General features: G+C 49.9%; 1 long non-coding RNA gene across 3 annotated transcripts; it reads left to right on the top strand.

Moving 5' to 3' along the window:
* Nucleotides 1–812: 812 nt before the first annotated feature.
* Nucleotides 813–16,066, top strand: LOC130152374 (uncharacterized). 3 transcript variants are annotated; one of them, XR_008822965.1, is made up of 5 exons: nucleotides 813–976; nucleotides 2,247–2,444; nucleotides 5,037–5,204; nucleotides 14,537–14,728; nucleotides 14,821–16,066. It is a non-coding gene; the product is annotated as an uncharacterized LOC130152374 (long non-coding RNA). The 3 variants fall into 3 exon arrangements; XR_008822966.1 differs by having other exon boundaries at nucleotides 14,537–14,677; nucleotides 14,888–16,065; XR_008822967.1 differs by having other exon boundaries at nucleotides 14,537–14,677; nucleotides 15,469–16,056.
* The last annotated feature ends 1,229 nt before the right edge of the window (nucleotides 16,067–17,295 follow it).

Genomic DNA, 17,295 nt, shown 5'->3' with positions numbered 1-17,295 from the left:
GCCTCAGCTACTGCTCTTCCCTGGGGTCAGCCTGGTGAGGGGGAGGAGGGCGTGCAGCCCAGCCAGCTGAGCTGGGGGCTGTGCTGCTGGGAGCACGCTGGGGAGTGGGGGGTCTGATGAAGCTCTGTCCCTAGGGCTTGCTGGGCAGCTCCTGAGGGACCAAAGGGAGGAAAAGCTGGCTGAGATCTGCAGCAGTGAGTAGCGAGCATGGGCTGGAGGGGATGCCTGGTGGTTTTCGCAGACACGGCAGTTCATCTCTGCTCCGTTTCTTTCCATCACAGCCCTTCAGGCCTTGGAGGAAGACAGTGGAGCCTCCACCTGTTCCCTGGCAGTTCAGACCACCTCCATCCTGAGCACTCCAAGGGTGTGGCAAAAGTCACGATGCACCCTGCAATCACTGTGCTGCTGGTGCTGCTAAGCCAGGCAGAGGTGCAGCTCTTCTCCAGAGAATGGCTGCAATTCAATAAAGCTGGAACAAGAAGCCTGAACCCAGGATGTCATTCCCAAGTAGAACTGACGGGCAGTGAGGAGAGGGCATGGGATGGGTGGTCCCAGCCCTGACCTCCCTGTAGTCCTCCGGGCATCCCAGCGACACCACAGTATCTGCTTTTACTGCACTGCCACGTCCCTCCACCATGATGCACTCAGGTCCCCGAGCCTACAGCTCCCAGCATGCCCTGGGAACAACCTGGCCATGGGGCGGCCCCGGGCCTACAGCTCCCAGCATGCCCTAGGAACAACCGGGCCATGGGGCAGCCCCGGGCCTACAGCTCCCAGCATGCCCCGGGGCCCGCCTTCTCCCAGCAGGCCATGGGACATCCCTGCCCAGCAGTCAGGCCCTGGGGGGACACCAGCCCCCAGCCCGGGCCCTGTAGGCCCCATGGCCCCTTCCCGGGACTGCCCGAGCACAGGCCCCGGCCCCGGAGCCCCCGTGGGCAGAGACGAGGGGAAGGGAGGCACTGAGCGGCAAGGAGAGGTGGGTCAAGACGGAGGGGTGGCCGGAGAGGGACAGGAGGCGGCCAGAGGGGCAGGGGGAGGGGAGGGGCTGGGCAGGGATGGAGAAAGGACAGGGGCTGACGAGGAGCGGGCAGAGGGATGGAGCGGGACAGAGACAGAGGGGCAGGGGGTGCCGCAAGGAATGCAGGATCAGCAGCAGGAGAGAGGGCTAGGGAGAGGAGCGGAGGGGCGGGAAGGGGGACGGAGGCACAGACCAGCACAGGCAGGGTGAGGGGACAGGATCCGTGAGCGGCTTGTGACTTTGGCAGTGGGCAGCAAAGCTGCTTCTGTGGGTCTTTCCTTTCCCCCTCTGCCCTTATCCCCTCCCCACCCTTCCTCTCGGTGAGGCTGTGTCTGTGGTGTGCCTGCTCTGGTGAAAGGAGCTCCTGCACCAGCCTGAGGGCAGAAGAAGAGGGGCAAGGAGCGAGCTGTCGCAGTCCTTAGTTTGCAGGTTTAATGTATCGGCCCTCTTCAGAAAACACAGCGTGTCTGTGTGTCAGTGGTGCCGGCAGATTTTTATTCTTTATAGCAATTTCTTTAAATACCGGGCTTCATGCAGAAGGTTCACACGGTGCTGTGCTTGTAGTAAATGGAATTGCTTTTATGCATGCTGCATTCTGGAGGTGGCAAGTGCCAGGTTAGAGATGAAGATGGAAATGAAAGCAAGTGACGCACACGCAGTGGTGATCCTGCCACAAGCATGCTGTGTATTGACCCGGGAGAACGCTGCAGGGACTCTCAGAAGTCAAGGTTTTCAGTGCTGTTTCTGTGTTTGATACCCAAGGGATGGTTTCCCTCTGCATGCGTTTCTGGGCAGGCATGTGCATGGAACATAGGTGTGTCTGTGTGCCGTAAGTGGGACTGATGGCAGCTTTTCATTTCATTCCAACTCAAAAGTAAAGAAAGATTGTACCTGCAAAAGAATTCAAACAGCCGTCTTTGTTTCCCAGAGCAAGCATACAAGCATGGGGGAGCGGTTTACAGGTTCAGAACTTCAGCCAGCTCTGGATGGTAAACCCTCAGGAGAGGAAAGAGAAGCCCCACTTTTTTAAGTACAGCTCTGCTTCCCTTAATGTGTCTTCTTGTTAGATTGTGTTGGTAGTCAGATTAAAAGCACATGATTAAACTGTGCTTGTTTATGAAGATATTTGAGGGTTATTTACTGCCTTAAATCCTCTTACGAGTGGGGCACTCTGTTGCCCTGTGGGCAGTACAATGTCGTGACTGGTAATTTTCCTTTTCTTGCCTAGTGTACGGATGCATTTATGAAGGCAAGTGTTGGGTCTTATTGGCGCCGCACAAGAAACCAACGTGTGAAACCCAGGCATTCACTGTTAGAAACAGGAAGAAGCTATGGGCCCTTGCTTCAGATTCTGCAAAAGATGTACCAAGGCTGAGGAAAGTGGCAAAAAGGGAAGAAATGCCGTAGCATAACTTTGGGATGGCAGGTGAGGTTTCCATCAGTGTTCCTCAAACGTAGCAGCCTCATTTGGTTTGCGGATGTGGTGTTGAACTCAAACTGCGAGACTAGTTTCCTTTATTGCGGGTGGTACTGTAGCGCACGTACCTTTCATGTCCCAAGTGAAGTTGCCAAGGCTCTAGTTAAACTTCCGCAGAACCACCTCAAATTTTCCGTAGTGTGTGATTTCCTTCAACAGTCAAGTCCAGGTCTGTGGCATACAATAACCCCTACCCCATTTGGGATCTGGATGTGGTTGATTTTTAATTCAGACTTATCTGCTGTTAGAGATGTTCGGGTTTTGGTCCAAATAGGGAAATGCTGATTGTGTGCATTCTTTTGCTTTTTTCATAGTGTTGTTCCATGTTTAGCCATTTGTTCCTTACAAAAATAATGTATGGGTGTCTATGAAGCTGGAGGTGTTTACGTTCTTGTGGCTGAATGTAGCAGTGGAGCTATCTTGCTGTATTTAAATCAAGAGCAGCATAACGTAACTTCACTTAAAATCTGGTCTTGGTAGGCAGATCCTACCCTGATAAGCATTTAAAACAAACCAAAAAAAATTCAAATCTGTGACAAGGTATAGGTGGAGCACCTGAACTGGTGTAAGGCAGCAATTCTCTCGCTGATATCCACACATTGCAGAGCTGTTGCCATCACGACCTTGAAATAGTGAGCCATTAATGTTAACTACTAGCAGCTTGTGAACCTCACAGTCAAGGTAGAAAATAATTTCCCACTGCCACCTTTTTTTAATTTTCTTTTATGTTTTAAAGTTTCTGATTTGATACTTTCTGATGTATTTGAAACCTGTGTCATATCCTATGTAGTTTGTGACAAATGTGTGGCAGATGGGACTTTTCTGCTTGGAGAGGTAGTGAGATGGAGAGTGGAGAATGGTTTTATGGCACAAGTGTAGAAGTATAAAAAGGGATTAAGAGGCTTGTGTACCTTGCTGCCAGTTCAGTGGCATGAGAATTCCTGTAATGACAAATTCCTTCTGGCTCTGAAGGAATGAACGTGCCAGCCTGCTGAGTTTCCAACCAGAGCAACACTAGCAACGGATGTTGTTCCCAAATGGTGAGGTGGTTGTAAGCTTCATCAGTAGTAGAAGCTGTGGAGAAAGTCACAAATCATCTGCTGTTCTGCAAGTCAAGTGCTTGGCTCTTTTGTCACTAGTGTTGATTTAAGGGTGCATTGCTTATAAATAGCACTTGACCTTTGTAATTCTTCATACTGCTAAGTTCTGGGTGCCATCAGAGAACCACTGTGCTGTGAAGGCCCTGTAAACATACGGCGATGTTTGTGTTTATCCATTTTGCCTTCCCTTAGATGACGTTACTTTGTCATTTGAATCCTTAGTGGCAGGATTTGGGGCTTTATCCTGATCAGGCATCTAAGGGCCAGCTCTCGGCTGCAGCTGCAGCATAAGTATTCAGGTGGTTTGAGCACCAAATGAAACTTCCACTTGGCTGTCATTTTGGCTTTTCCCTTCCTCTTAATTTTTATATTTTAATTAAGAGTTTTAAGTATTTGGCTTCCTTACAGGAAAATACCCCAGTGCTATCCTTGTCCTTTTATGATAAGGCCCTAATCTGGAGGGCAGAAAGCTGAGACCACCAGGAAGATGTTGAGAGGAAGGGGAAGAATGTTAGAGCCATGAGTTGGGTGTTCTGAGATCTGAGGAGATGGAAAAGGTGCCTCCCAGGTAGCTAAAGGGAAGCACAGGAGAGCAGCTGGGAGCCAGAAGTGTGGTGTGGGCATATGGAAGTGCTACGCTGTGGTGTGTTAGGCAAATTATTTCTAGGAACTTTCACATTTGTTGTCATTTCCCAGGCTCCTGAGGTGCAGGAATGCTGGAGGCAAGAAGCTGCCAGCATCAACTATGTGGAAAACGAACACTTCTATCTCCATTTCACTTTCCTCACTTCTGTGTTGTGGTGGCAGGGCAGTACAGACCCGGACCCGGACCCTGACCCTGACCCTGCAAGTACGCAGGCAGCTTGTGTGGCCAGTGCCGGTGTGGTTCTGGCACAGAGGATCAAGCTCTTCATGCTTCAGAGCTGTCAGGCTGACACTCTTCAGCACTCAATGAAGCTCTAAATTGCAGCTAAAGGAAGACAGAAGTTTTGCTTCAGAGCTTGATAATGTCGTTCTGATCCATCCTTTTGCTTGTTCAGTGGCTACAGAAGGGAACCACTGCCTTGGTAGGAGCATCCATTGAGTTCTTCATGTGTGATATTAGAGGATCATTGTGTCTGTTTACGCATGAGATCATTACAGTAGGTGTTTTGAAGATGTTCACGTGTGGTACATAAAACCTTTGCCAGTAAAACAGTAAATCCACACAGTGGGGTCTAAAGCGCACAGATCCAGTGCGATCCTCCAAAGAGCTTTGAAAGTGTCTCCCCAAGGGTACAGACCTGGCTGTTGGTGATTCTGTTGAACTGCCTTTTATAGCAGGTTGCTTGGAGAAGTTGCTATGTCAGAAGTCATCTTCTGGGGGCTGAATGCTGCAAATGGTAGAATGTTTAAGGAAGCAAATGAGTAACCTTCAGACTTGATTTTACTCTTTTAACAGATTGTACACAAATGGGAGGCCTGAGCAGGCTGCTTTTAGCGGGGGAACATGACCTGACTGCACAGGAGGCAAGGAACTCTCTTCTCTCGCTGACCATGAGCCCTCAGTTTCAAATGTGAAGAGGAATATTTGACCCGTGGGAAATGCAACTTCAGATACGTAACCCAGGTGGGACTGCCATGTGAGCCCTGTGATAGGAGCCGTGTATCCCAACCGTGAACGTAGAGGTTGGGCCCAGTTTTTAGCTTGGTTCAATATGAACTCTGCTGACTGATTCTGTGATCGAGAGCAGGCAAGTCTGCCCCCTGAGAGGATGTTGTCGTGGGTGGAAGGGTTGAAATGCAGTGACTGCGTCAACAAACAGGTGGTTTGAAAAGTCTTTTGGGCAAGGATCTGGTACGCTGGTGTAATGCCTTTTCCCTTTACAAAGGTGTCCAGTAAACACAAGTGTTCCTGCATGTGTCCAGTAGCGCAGAGACCTCTGTACTTTCTTTGGACTGATTGTTGTGTAAGATCTGGGGGTTTTGGGACAGTTCTGAAAATTGTTCAAAAGGTGTCTTGGATGTTGGGTGAAATGGGTCATCACTTCCATAAACCTCTAGCCTGTAAAGAAGAGCCATGGATGTAAGGAGATTTTCTTTTTTTCTCTTTTTATTGTTACTGGGAGGAAAAGCAGTGATTAACTATTGACCTGTGATACCCCCAGGTGCAGACTGTGCAGTGCATTTGAGGTGGATCACTCCTGTACTGCCAAGACTGAGCCCAGGCTCCTCAATGCTTTGCACACTGGCACTGGAAGTCCTTGTGCAGCTGTGGGTACTGGCTTTCTGTGCTGCAGTGTGAAAAACACAAAACACTGGGGTTAAGGTTTGCAGAGAAGTGGGAAAAAGTTGATTATTTTGTGCTAGGAAGAGAATGTCCTGTAGTTTTCAAACTTTGAATGTCTCCACTTGGAATTTAAAAGCTGCTTTTAACTCTGCTGCTATGTTTCAGTGGGCGGGAAGGTGTCCGGTTGTCACAGATGATGCGTCCCATCAAGAAGGATCTTTCCCTTCTGAGTTGAGCTTTCTTTGCTTGATGTGGAAAGTGCCTTAAGCTGTACAATTTCAGATGGCAATGAAGGAGTTACATCTACATGGGGATTTAGAGACTAATCCAAAAGTATGTTGCCCTATCGTTTCAGTATATGATTTTTTAAAATCAGGATTTGCTGGGTTTTGAGCAGCAGACCCATTTTGCATGTGCCTACATAAACCCCATTTTCTCAGACAGACACATGCATTATGGTTTGTGATGCAATATTTACTTGATTCGTAAGCCATACTGTGCAATGCTCTTCTGGGCTTGTCGTAGTCCTTTGAAACACAGCCCTGTGCATCAAGGGGGCAAGCTGTGTCATCTGCTTTCCCCCACAACATAGAGCAATGTAACTGTCGTAAGTGCAGGCTGAACAAAACTAGTTGAGGGCTGCTGTTCAAATCATGGCGGGCCAGGAATCAGCCCATGCTTACTAATAAGTTTAATTGTCCTACGCCACCTGAGGGGCAGGACAGTGTCAGGCCATTTTCCCAGGGACTAAAACAGGGGACATGTCTGCTTCTCTCAGAGGGTCCCCTGTGTACAAAGCATCCTTCAGCACAATGTGGGTGCTTGGTGTTCTCAAAAGGACCCAAAGAGATGAAGTTCACTCCTCCTGCCTGCGTGACAGCAGGAATTATGTCTGCAGCTGTGCTTCTGTGCACTTCGAAACTGCCTCCGTTTCTTTGCTTAGCCAACCAGAGAAAAAAGCCAAAAACCCCTAAGCTGAGTTGGCAACAGTGTCTTGCTGTCCTCTCTGAAGGAAGTAATTTACCATCATCTCGCAGCTTGTCAAACGTGCACCAAGTGTGAAGAAGAACATGACGTGCACTGTCCTAAGCTCTCAGCAGGTCAGATTTTGCTGTCCTCTGGAAACTGTCTAGCTCTTCAGTTTTTCTCCACAAAGGACACATTGTTTGGAGTAGTGATGAGGTGGCCCCCCAGATGTCCCAGCTTTGTTTCTAAGTGCTATTGAAGTATTTTGCCTCCTGAAGAGACTGTGTTCCTCATGAGGAACAGTTACTTCGAAATAAAGTGACCCCCTTTCCGTCTAAAGGGATGGAGCTTGAGACTGTGGAGGTGGAGGTGCTTGGTGAGGGAGGCAGTCAGGCAGGGCCAGTCTGGGGTGTGCAGCTGCGCAGGGCAGTGACGGCACCCGTGTGCCTGGCAAATGCTTCTCTCGCAGTGTCGCAGGGAGAAGGTGTGAGGGTGCTGGGAGAGAGCCGGCGCCCCTGGGAATGACAGCAGCTAAAGGTGAGGGCTGGCTGCGTGGGCAGCAAAGGGTGAGCCAGCCACTCCCTTTGCAAATGCAGTGGAGAGGGAGGGAGCCCCTCCATCAGCGCAGCAACGTTTGCTGGGGCAGGGCCGGAGGCACCGGCGCCCAGGGCAGGGCTGGCAGGGGGTCTGAGAGAGCCACTCCGCCACCCCCTTGCTTACTGACCCTGTGGGGAAATCACTTTGGGGGCAGCGATTAAAAAGTGCGTGCAAAGTTTTTAGGTCCAATTGGAACACTGAGAAGGGGTTCGGGGCCTTTCTCAGAGCGCCACACGTTGCATAGTCATGTGTCATACACAGGTTTGGTGACTGGTTTCTCGCTTCTAATGCAAACGCGTATGCATCCTCAGTAGCACTGCTGAAGTGTTTTACAGACTACACATGCTCCCCAAGTGGGATTTTGGCCTCCTTGGGGCAGAACTATTTCAGTTAGAGGTCACCATCTCCCACTGCCACAATTATCTTTGTCCTATTTTAAACTCATTTTCTGTTGATGTCAGTGGATCCCAAGACCTGATCAGCTTGTGTTCTCTTGCAGCCAGAACTTTCCTCATTGGAAGTCTTCTTTTTGCACAACTTAGATAACGGTGCTCTTTTCACTACCTGCTCTTTGTTTCTCACCCCTGCCAAGGCTGCCTCCCTTGATGAGAAGTCCCTTCATTTGTAAATACTTTAGAGAGTGGGTCAGCTCTGTGGAGGTGTCACCTCGACAGAGGGGAAGGTGGAGCGTCAGATCTTTGCATGTGGCAGGGGCTGCATTAACCCTCATCTCCCGCTGCGTGAATGACCGCAGGCAGAGGCACTGTGCAAGGAACATCAAACCTTTAATGAATTAAGAAAGACAGATCTGGTAGAGGGCCGGGGCTGCAGTGGGCAGGTGCAGGTCACACGTCAGAGGGATCTGTGCTCCACACCTTCTCTATCAATATATCAACGGCAACTGGGGCAGCGTGGAGCACCTTGTCTCCTGGTGTTCCTCAGGGTTCTGGCTCGCTTGGTGGGCACATAGTCGCTATTGGATGCCCTCTGCTTGCTGCTGCCCCCCTGCTCCTCACTACAGCCCACTGCTGTGGCATCCCTGTGTGGCTTCCCCTCCCAGAGGGTTCTGGAGCTTTTTGCCACCGGGCACACCACCATCTTCTTCCTCTTCTTGGGTGGCATGCTGCCCCATGGGGACATCTCTGGCATCCCGAGGGTGTCAGCCAATGTGGGGCGCTTGGCCTGTTTACCAGCAGCCTTGCCTGATCTGGGCACCACCCGGCAGGAGGAGATGCCCGGTGGTGGTGGCAAGCGGGTCAAAATGACCCCGGGCTGCCTCTGCAGCACCTCCTCCACCAGCTGGGCCATGCGGGGCGGATGGTGCTGGGGTGCAGTCAGGGGGCTGGCCCGGGGACTGTTCAGCAGGATCTGCTGAGGACTCTCTGGGAGACCCTTGTGGGGACCCTCTGAGCATCCCTTCAAGGGGCTCTCCTCTGAAGTGTCCATAGGACCCTCCTGAGAGGGCTCCATGGGGCTCTCTGGCAGCCGGGTGGGGAAGACCGCTGCCAGACCACCCTGCTTGCCTTTGGCGTCCAGCAAGGGGGATGTTGCCACCCTCTGCCAGGAGGGGTTGGTGTCCTCCTGCATTGCGGCCACCACTTGGTCCTTGGGACAGTTGCCCTCCATCATGCACTCCAAGAAGTCAGGGATCCTGTTGAGGGTGGTGGTCAAGACAGGGACATCAGGGACACCATGGTCGGTGTCCTCGCTGTCCCCCAGCCCTGCCACCAGCGATTGCTCCTTGGAGCAGCCACCCTTTGCCACGTGCTCTGAGAACTCCGGGAACTTGTTGAGGAGGATGGTCAAGCAGGAGCCGCTGAGAACTTCAGGATGCTGTCGAGCCAGGCGAGCGGGTCACTGCTGTCCATGGTGGACGAATGCTCATCCTGAAACTGCAGATTGTCCTCTGCCAGCTCAGGAAAGGCCTCGTTGAAGGCATCTGGCCCCAGCTCGGGCAGGTCAAGGAGATTCTCTGGGCTTGGCGGGGTGGTCACCACTTCTGAAAAAGCAAATGAAGCCAAGCCACCCCCAGGGTGATGCAAGCCTTCCTTGGTGCAGGTCACCCCCTATGGGCTCTGCCACCCTGCAGACCTCACCTTGGTGCTTGGTCCTGCTTCTGCAGAGAGCATATCCAGGGCAGGCTGGCAGGGGGTGGCAGCAGGGACGCCATCCTCACTGGCCACCATGTCGTTGTTAAAGGCCTCCAGCAGCTTCTGGGCGCTGCCAGGATGGGTGCAGAGCACAGGGGAGACCTGCACGCGATGCTGAGCCGCAGGGTGTTGCGGTGGCAGGGGCCCAGCATGGTCAGGGACGTTCAGCACAGTGCAGCCTGTAGGGTAGAGGGGCTGCCCCTGGCCCATGTCCCATGGGCCCAGCCCCACTGGCTGGTGGGGCACAAGTGTCCCCATCACCACTTGCTGTCCCCGGCCATAGGCAGGGGGACAAGGAGCAGGCAGAGGGGGCAGCTGCACACTGCTGGGGAGCTGCAGCACGTGTGGCAGCTGCATGACCTGCCCTGAGTGCCCCAGGGGCCCCTGCACCCCCTGCCAGGTTGCCAGGGCGGGCTGGTGGGTGACAGTGTGGAGCTGGAAAGGCCGAACGGTGATCAGCAGCCCCGGGACAGAGGGCAGCACACCAGCAGTGACCGGTGGCGGCATGGTCAGGGTGCTGAAGCTCATGCCGCCACCTCTGGTCCTGTCGGCAGCTGGAGGGGGAACCTCTCTGTGGGCAGAAGCGAAGGGGGGTGATGGGGTGAGATGCTGGCCGGCACAGCTGGTTGGGGGTTACCCGAAGGGCAGGAGCACCACGAGGAGCGTGCTGCTCTGTGCCGCGGCAGTTGGCCAGTGTGGCATTTGTTGGGGCAAACAGTGTTCTGGGGTTCCATCTCCATGGTGATCATTATGCCAGCACCTGCGTCAGCCGGCATTGTGACAGTTTGACTTTTAATGACAGAACAACTTCCCAACTCAATGGTTTCCCATCCTGCTGATGCTTTCCTGCCCTCAGTGCTGATTTCCCACCCCCACCATAGTTTCCCATCACAACTGTTTTTTGGTTTGGGAGTTGAGTTTCATGTCAAAGGGGAGTTTTCACCTAAATTTCTGTTGATGTCAGTGTATCCCAAGACCTGGTCAGCTTGTATTCTCTTGCAGCCAGAACTTTCCTCATTTGAAGGCTTCTTTCTGCCTTCTTTCAGCCAGGGCAGGGCTGGGAGGGAGTCTGAGAGAGCCACTCCTCTACTGCCTTGCTTAGGGACCCTGTGGGGAAATTGCTTTGGGGTGGGGGCAATTCGAGAAAAGTGGGACCTCAGAGAAGCATAGTATTACAGGAAACTTTTTAGGGTAAGAGACAGCTATCGCTTTCAGGATGGCTGGCATTCACCATCCTAAATGTGTGCTGCCACGGCTCCCTAAGCAGCGCAGCCTGCAACCTCAGCACGTGCTGACAGGAGTAACGGGGGCTGGAGCGGAGTGGAGAGCCGGCGGCCAGGCTCTGTTATGCTCCTTCAGGAAGGGGAACTTGACGGTACCGCAGAGCTGATGAGATGTCCACTGCCATGATTTTCCCTTTTATAACAAATTCTACCAGGGACGAGCAATGACAGAAAAGGCAGGAATATGGTTACGCCAGTACTTCACAGTCCCTTGAACTTGTAGTTCCAGCGTACTGGATGGGTTGTGCCCAGATTCTTTCTTTTCCAGTGTGTCTGGTGGAAGAGAGGCAGCTCCTGCAACCCTCCAGACTCCCTGGAATTTAACTTCTCATGCTGGCCCTTGGCACTTTGACTCTGGGACTTCCAGTCCCAACTTGATTAGTGTTGCCCAAATGGTTTTCATTGCATCTGTAATGCTTTCTGGCCCTTCTACCCCGCTGAGGATGCCATCAATGTATCGATACACTGTGAGGCCAGGTGGAATGGTGCTAAGGCTGTGGCCAGAGCATTGTGAGCGATAGTGGGGCAGTGTTTGTATCCTTGCGAAAAACTGTTTGAAAACATACTGAGTCCCGCTCCAGGCAAAGGCAAGCTGGGCTTTTTCTTGTGCGTGGAGCAGAATCACGAGGAATACATCTCTAACATGTAAAGCATCTAAAGCTAACCTAACATCTATGCTAACCCTAATGTCCCACAAAAATCACTGGGTTACTGACAATGAAAGGAGAGAAAACAGCACGGTGAGAACGAAAATATCCCACTAAGTCAATTTTTTTGTCTACCTATACAGCAGAAGTGTTCTTTCGTGTTAAAGTCAGAGTATGTTCTGATTTGCACTGCCCCACTAAATGGTTTTATGCTGGAAAGGTTTACTAAGAAATAATTGTTAGTGTTCTTCCTGGTTATGCACCCACATCTTATAATGAAAAAATTAGATGATAACGTCTTTGCTGTGCTACACTGTTCTATAACTGAGAGTTAGGTTGTGTTTCATTTTAAGCATTCTTAAAAAAATACAGATAGTTACAGCTTTTACTAACAGCACTGCGGCAAATGTGAATTCACAGGTGGGCTTTTAAGCCTCACCTCAGCATGTTTGGTGTAGGAACAAACATTACAAGTACTCTAGTATTTTTGCCAATGCTTTCCTGCACAAATTGTATTAAAAGCATAGATTCTTCTGGTCTTCCATGCAGAAAGTATGGTGAGAATGAATCTGATATTAAAATGACTTCTTCAGATGTCAGAGGTTTATTTAGAAATGTCCACTACCTGTATTTTTTCTTATTTCCTTGCAGCGGGTCGTAACAACCTGCAGAGAAGATATGCAAAGTATGTTATCTCTATTATTGCCATTCCTGGGTTATGATAGAATTTGGCACAGAATTTTAGATCAGTTGCAAAAAGTAGTGCTGGGCCACGCATATTCAGATTGATCCATGATCCCAGGTAGCTGTATGGGATTTGGTAATTTTCTTTAATAAGTAAAGGAAAACTGCGTGTATTATAGAAATGAGAATTTAGTGAGACAAAGGGCAGGTCCAGTTCCTTTTCGACTACTACACAGAGATATTCTAACACATCAAATGAAAAGAATTTCTAAAGAAGTAGACCTTTCTGAGCTGGAGAAGGGGTAGATGAAATAGAAAAGATAGAACTAAAATCTGCAGCAAAATATTGCCTCTAAAGGAAGATGTGTTGGGGTTTTTTTCTTTCACGGAAACAAACGAACAATTACTCTGCGATTCTCCAGACTGGAAATTTGCAAAAAGCTGTGTAGTGTGGTTTTCAGCAGTATAAAAAGCAAAAGCTCTTCAGGGTTTCAAGTACATCTTTGCAACAGCTGTTAAAAAAATGCAAGCATGCAGATTGTTCCATTGTATGAAAACACCTTCATTTACTACTTATTTGTCATACAGGGAATAAACTAGCAGTGACGACTGTTGGAAAGTTTTAGGTGAATAAAAAAATCCTCCAAACCAGGAAAAATACTGTGCTATCAGGTAGCTGCAGCTTTGTTGTGTGAGCTTAATATTCACGTAGAGACTTTTTCTAAATGTGTCACTTAAGGCAGGGATGGCTTCTCATTCTAAAAAGCCATTTGCCTAGAGCAGTCGCTCATGTGCCACATACAGGATTTTTATGCTAACACTATTAAAAAATTTCCCTAGAAAATTTTCCACCTCCTTTGAGTAAATACAACCGATGTCCCTAACTGTCTCAGTTTCATATTCCACCATAGGTTGCTGTATTTCAAAGACAAAGTTAACCAACGGCTGGTTACTAACCGAGGGCTCAAACCAATTTTTGCAGCAGTCAGGTAGAGAGTGGCCATTTAGTCTGGACCCACTGAAGTGCCAATGTAAATATAAACAAAATAAGGTCTATCAAACTTTAGATTCTCTAGCAAAACAACGGAAAGAATATGAAGAACTACGTCTTGTCTACTGTCTGTTTCCCATATGTGTTGTGATCGGCTCCCTGGAAAACAAGAGGCTGGACTGGTCCTGGCTGTGCCCATGAACTTGCCAGCTGAGTGCTAGGTGGTAGCAAGGAGAGCACTAGAGAAAAGCACAGACCCATTGACCCAGCACCACCGTTCTGGTGTTCTTCATGCATGTGAGGCCTGTTAGCCATTGTACTTGTATTTATTCTAACACGGGACATCAGTCAACAGTCACAACACCGGTGGATTACCAGCACTTCCGTCATATGCTTCACATATAGTGTTAAAGGAGAAATTTACACAGACGTGGGTACCACTAGGTTTGCTTTAATCGCCCCTCAGAGCTGGGCCACCGCCCCAGCGAGTGGCAGAGAGCAAAGGGATACAGCACGGCTTATATACACTTATCAAATCATTAGTCAACGTCCGAAGTTTTTAGAAGTTTCCTTTGGTCTTGTCCATTCTGCAAATCCATCACCTGACCCTGTCCCTGTTGATTCATCTATTTGCTTCCAGTCTCTGCCTCGGTTCCAAGCTCCTCCTCGGATCGTGATCTTCTTTCTGCCTGCTTTAACTCACACACTCCTTCAAGCACACTTACAATTCCTATTCACATATACTGATTTTTGTTTCTTGAAACACCTGCGTTTCTGCGAGCACCTGTGTGCACAAGTTGATCATCTGTTGTTTCTCTGTTCTCCCAGTGATTAACTGGACTGGGTGTTAAACCAGCCTTGGATTAGGGCTACACTAGGGACAAGGCCTGGTTCTGCCACTTAGCTGCTTTAGCACTTTAAATTTCTGAATTCAAATTTTCTTTAACAAGCAATACCAGAACAATGGAGAACAATTAACAATGGTTTGGTCACTGCTGTGACAAAATAATGACAATTATTATTTCTGGTGTAGGTTGCTGTATGTCATATTTATGAAACTAGGATTTTCTGGAAGAAAAATGTTCTATTTCACACCCACAGATGAGCTCACTGAGATGAGCATCCACGTTTTAACAAGCCTTTACATCAAAGGCTGTAAACGAGTGTCAGTCTGCACAACCAGCTGGGAATCTTGTGTTGTTCCAGGCACATATTTTTGTCCCGTTCAATACCTTGTCTGTGTTTGCCTTTTGTCTGTCCTGTGCTTTCCTGCTAAAGATTTATAGGCTTCAGTCTTCTGATACTGCTCCAGCTCCCGCATCTAATGCTCCTTATCTCTATCTGCTCCATCAAGGTGTTGCTGAAACAAAGAAGTCCAAGAGTACCAGGGAGTTGCCTCCCCTTCAGGAGGAAAGGAAGCAAAACAACTTGCCAGATGAAGTGCTGGTCCATTTCACCTATGCAAACAGGAAAGGAGTGAAGAAACAATGAGAATGTATGTGAGATGCAAAGACGCAGGATTTCTGGATAATATTACTGTATTCTGGTGTGTGTCGTGTCCGTGTCTCCCCACCCCCCCTCCTTTCCCTTTTTTTTTTTTAATTCAAATCACTATTCTGTTAACTCTTTTTTTTTTAGGTCAAGCTTTAACGTTCAGATCTGTAACAGCAGGGTTCCAATACACCCTTGTTTTTTTGCCCCACAGAAAAAAATGCACTACCATTCTACAACCACACACTTTTCCCATCTGAGAGGCGAACAAAACATCATGGCTATTGGAAAAGAGTAGCATAAAGATAAAAGAGCCTAGGTGATATCAATTTAAGCTATCTACGTTTAGGTTAAAAGAAAACTTCAGGCGAGGAAGAAAAAAAATATTTCACACGTGCATAATAGAATGAGCTTAACTGGAGAACTCTTTAGGGGGACCAATGAACTGAAAACCATTTAAGGAGTGGTCACAACACTTGCTAAAGGGATCTTTTCCAGAAAAAAAAAAAAAAGTTGTTGAGCAAGTTTTTCATCCAATGAGTTTAAAATTCAATGGAAATAAGTATTCAATCTGAGCGAACATTAGTCACTGGGCATGCCTTTTTATTTTCATTACGTCATCACAAGAATACATGCAATAGTTATAAATTTCGTGCATTTGCAAACCTGTTTTGATGCTGCTGAGGACACAGTTAACATTCTAGATTGGGGTGCAAATTTAGTGATGCTGGGTTTGCATTTCTTTTGGACACTGTATTCTGCCAGAAGACATTAGTTCTTCTCTTCTGTCTCCAGCAATGTGCTGCTGACAGAGTACAGTAACCGACTCAAAAACAGCAGAAGTTTTTCCTCAGCTTGTGTCTTGGATGGATTGTTTTGAATCAGTAAGGAGGAGTTCTACTCTACTACCTGTAAGTAGATGTCCTAGGTTTTCTAGCACAGATCTATACAGTTCTTTAAATATTTCTTTATATATATATATTTCTTATAAAACTTAAACAAGAAGAATGATTTTTAGGGTGTTTGCTGTATAACTATAGTAATGGTCTTTTTCTAGGGGAGACTCGCTATTTGGTCAGCTCAACCAGTCCTTATTTCAGTCAATTCCGGTCAGCTCAGCGGTCCTTATGCTCACCAAACACAACAAGAAGTAGCAGGACTGCAAGGCTGGAACAGGGGAAGCGCGAGACTTTCCCTTCAACTGTTGTATCGGACAACTAGTTTGCTGTTGCTGCAGCTCAGACACTTTTCCGCTGGGTTGTGGGACACTCACCCACACACAGTAGTATACTATGACTCCACCACTTGCTTCGAGAACGACTTCATAGTCGTTAGCTAACCAAAACCAGGCTTACGCAGCATTTTGGCTGCCGACAAGTGCAAAAGGCAGCAGTTCCGCATCTCGCCCCAGAAAGTGGGCAGCACAGCTCTTGTGGTGCGCTCCACATGGCTACCAGGGCAAAGTGAGAAGCACCACCACGAGAAGAAGCACCAGCTGCCCGTTCAGAGCTGCGGCGGGCGGGGGCTGGGCTGCCGTTCCACGCCGGGCCAGGGCTCGGTGCCGCCGCAGGCTCCCCTCAGCCTGCCGGCCCCGGGGCTCTGCGGGGGCTGCCCGCGGGGTGCGGGCTGTGCCCACAGCGGCTGCCTGGGGGGGGCTCGGTCCCGAGGCGAAGCTGCTGGCCGAGAGCAGCTGCCGCTCGGTGTCACAGCCCCCCGGCCCGCCGCTGGCTCTGCCCTGCAAAGCACTGCACTTGCTTACAGACGCCCTGCCGAGAGCAACCGAGCTGCCCCTCCGACCGGCTGGCCCAGCGGAAAGCAAATCCTCGCCGGAGGGTACCCGCTGCCGGGGGGCGGGGGGCGGGGGGGGGGGAGGAAGGGAGGCAGGCGGAAGAAAGACCCCACTCCCTTGTCCCACCTTTCAGCTCTGCCGCGTACCCTGCACCCCTTCACTCTGGTAACGGCTCACTTTCCCGTCACAGGGAGTGGCTATGAACTCAAGAGCTCGTAATGGCTTAGTGGTGCAAGGGGAAACCTAGCGTGAGCTTCTCCTAAGCCACATATTTACACCGCTCGTTTTTCCCTACTCAAAAAGGGCAGTCTTGCAAAGTCTCTTCTCTTTTGTAAAAAAATAATTTAAAGGTGCTGTTACTAACAGCTGCTTCCAAATGCAAACAGAGCAAAAGCACCCCTATTTCCCACAGCAAAACGGAATGCATCATACGCAAAGGATTTAACAATTTGAGCCACGTGGGTGCTTTTGCATACAGAGGCAATAAGTATGAGTGCCCGGGCTGCGAGTGGGCAAAGGGCAGAGCGCAGGGAACCCCGCAGCCGCAGCGAGCACTCCCGGGGCCCGGTGGTGTAAACTGGGCTGAGACCCCGCCCAGTGCTCGCCCGGCCAGTGCTCAGCACAGGGCTGGTGGGGACCTCCTGCCACCTGGCGACCAAACGTGGGTACTGCACCCGCCCGGGACCTAGACCCCTGGGACCAGGACCCCCAGCGGCTCGGGACCGCGACCGGGACCCCCGTGGTTCGGAACCGGGACCGGGACCCCGGGGATTGGAACCCCCGAGGCTCTGGACCGCGAACGGGACCCCGGGGACCGGGACACCCTGCGGCTC

Source organism: Falco biarmicus, chromosome 7 (genome assembly GCF_023638135.1).
Source record: "Falco biarmicus isolate bFalBia1 chromosome 7, bFalBia1.pri, whole genome shotgun sequence".
NCBI lineage: Eukaryota > Metazoa > Chordata > Aves > Falconiformes > Falconidae > Falco > Falco biarmicus.
This window is presented reverse-complemented; position numbering and strand designations above follow the sequence as displayed.